The sequence below is a fragment of the Engraulis encrasicolus genome, chromosome 14, assembly GCF_034702125.1.
Source record: "Engraulis encrasicolus isolate BLACKSEA-1 chromosome 14, IST_EnEncr_1.0, whole genome shotgun sequence".
In the NCBI taxonomy this organism is placed as follows: domain Eukaryota; kingdom Metazoa; phylum Chordata; class Actinopteri; order Clupeiformes; family Engraulidae; genus Engraulis; species Engraulis encrasicolus.
Genome location: NC_085870.1, coordinates 45,489,954 through 45,492,453, shown reverse-complemented (window position 1 = coordinate 45,492,453; position 2,500 = coordinate 45,489,954). Strand labels below are relative to the sequence as shown.

The 2,500-nt window shown below is 47.2% G+C and overlaps 1 protein-coding gene across 3 annotated transcripts in view; it reads left to right on the top strand.

Annotated features, from left to right (window-relative positions):
• The window catches only part of nckap5l (NCK-associated protein 5-like), a 124,939-nt gene that overhangs the window by 61,056 nt on the left and 61,383 nt on the right, over nucleotides 1-2,500 (top strand). The gene's annotated exons all lie outside the window — the stretch shown is intronic.

Sequence of the window (2,500 nt, the reverse complement as noted above, 5' to 3'; positions counted from 1 at the left end):
TGAGTGGTTATGATTTTAAGTATGTGTCTGTGACTGCATGTGGTTGCGTGTGTGTCCCTGTTTGTATCTTGTGTGTACGTGTCTGCGGACTCCAAAGATACGTCTGTGCATGTACACATACAGTTATGAGCAAAAGTGTTTTTTTTTATTTCCCGGCCAATCCCGTCCCAACTCTGATGAGGGGATGACAGCTGGATTGGCGAGCAGTAGGTGTGGAGATGGGGAGGCTTGCTCGGTGGCTTGCTCGGTGGCTTGCTCGGTGGCTTGGCCGGGCTCCCTGTGGATTACTGCACAGGCCTACCGGGTCCAGGCCCAGGGGCCCCAAGAAGTCAAGGGGGCCCTGAAGCACAAGTGTCTATTTCCTTTGTCATGCTTAGTTGCGTTCAAATCACACTTTTAACCCATTAAGGCACAGCGTTATAAATTTGCTGTTACCAGAATGGCAATGACCAAGTCGTAGTGTATTACTAAAGGCCCTGTGTTATGTCATAGTATTGTAGTACTATGGTAGTTAACTTTTCAATGTATATTACAGCGTGCCACTGGAGTTAAGGTGTGCATTAAGGGGTTAATCGTTTAACCCCTTTGCGCAGAGCCTATGTTATAATCTTACAGTCAGCGAAATTGTAATGGCTATGTAAACAACATTTTCGCATTTTCTTGGGGGGGACGAATCCCCTGAAACCCTAACAACATTGGGTCCCTAATATCTGGGCTAAAAACCATGAATCTTTTTGTAAACTAGCAATAGGAAAGGGGGCCTTTCTTGTTGTCTGGCCCAAGGGCCCACGGAGTCCTACAGTAATTCGTCCCTGTAGCCTAGCTGCCTAACTGTGATTGCATTCCTGGCAGGGGCCAGTGTCAGCAGCAGTCAGCCACCCCACAAATGGCCTGTTGTCAGGCCCTTACAAAGACTCTCTCAAAGAGTCACTCAGCAGTCCCGTCTCCCCCACACACACTCCACCCCTCCATCAATCGTATTGATCAGATTATAACTGTAGCCCCTTTGACACACACTTAGCTGTATGGATCTGTCGTCTCTGTGAAAAATCTTTTTTTTATGATTTTCAGGGCATGACCCACAATCTGTAGAAAAATCCATGAAAAGTAGGGTGGCTGTGTCCAAGTCTGAGTCATTCGGTATACAGTTTCAAGTGGTTTTGTGTTGGCTGAAAAACGTTTCACAGATGATCTTCGAGAGATGAAAGCTTACTTTGTTAGAGAGACTTTTTCCATTTAAAAAAAAGTTTTAAAAAGAAAAAAAAATATCCAAACAAACTTGGAAATGACACAGGGGCTGTTTCTGCTTCTCTCTCTCTCTCTCTCTCTCTCTCTCTCTCTCTCTCTCTCTATCTCTCTCTCTCTCTCTCTATCTCTCTCTCTCTCTCTCTCTCTCTATCTCTCTCTCTCTCTCTCTCTCTCTCTCTCTCTCTCTCTCTCTCTCTCTCTTCTCTCGGTATATAGAGGAGTGGTTGTTTTAAACCTGCTCGGCTGTACAGTTCAGACTTTGTGTGTGTGGGATTCGACCGGTCACGGTCCCTGGCTCTCACGGGCCCTAGGCCTGGGGTTCATGATTGTATCTTCAATCCTTACCACGCTCCCCTCAGCTCCCCTTTCTCCTCTCCTCTCCCCACTTGTGTGTGTGTGTGTGTGTGTGTGTGTGTGTGTGTGTGTGTGTGTGTGTGTGTGTGTGTGTGTGTGTGTGTGTGTGTGTGTGTGTGTGTGTGTGTGTGTGTGTGTGTGTGTGTGTGTTGAGTTTATTAATGTGTGTGTGTGTGTATGCTGTGCGTGTGCGTTTGTGTGTGTGTGTATGTGTGTGCGCGTGTGTGTGGGCGCACGGGTGTGTGTATGCGTGCGTTTGTGTGTGTTTGTGTGTGTTGTCAGAAGTTTGGAGAGCCCGCTCCATGAAGCCGCTGGATTGTTTGGAGAAGTAGCGGTATTTGTTCGTTTGGGTGGGCCGTCCGCAAGCCCTAATCCCAGCTTGGGGGAAGGCCATCAGGCTGTGTTGACATTGCCATTTGGAAGATAGAGGTGGTCTCTGTGTGTATGTGTGTGTGTGTACTCTATGTGGTGTGTGTGTGTGTGTGTGTGTGTGTGTGTGTGTGTGTGTGTGTGTGTGTGTGTGTGTGTGTGTGTGTGTGTGTGTGTGTGTGTGTGTGTGTGTGTGTTCGTGTGTGTTCGTGTGTGTGTTCGTGTGTGTGTTCGTGTGTATGTGTGTGTTGCCAGGGAGAGAGATAGAGAAAGTTTGAATGTGTGTGTGTGTGTGTGTGTGTGTGTGTGTGTGTGTGTGTGTGTGTGTGTGTGTGTGTGTGTGTGTGTGTGTGTGTGTGTGTGTGTGTGTGTGTGTGTGTTTGTGTGTGGCCTGCTGTGTATGCGTTGGGATTAATTTCATAGGGGCACACCAGTATATTTTTTTATGATGGTATGTAACTCTGTATATGTGCCTCTGAAGGTGTGTGTATGTGACGTGTATGCTCATTGTGCATCAGTGTGTGTGTAT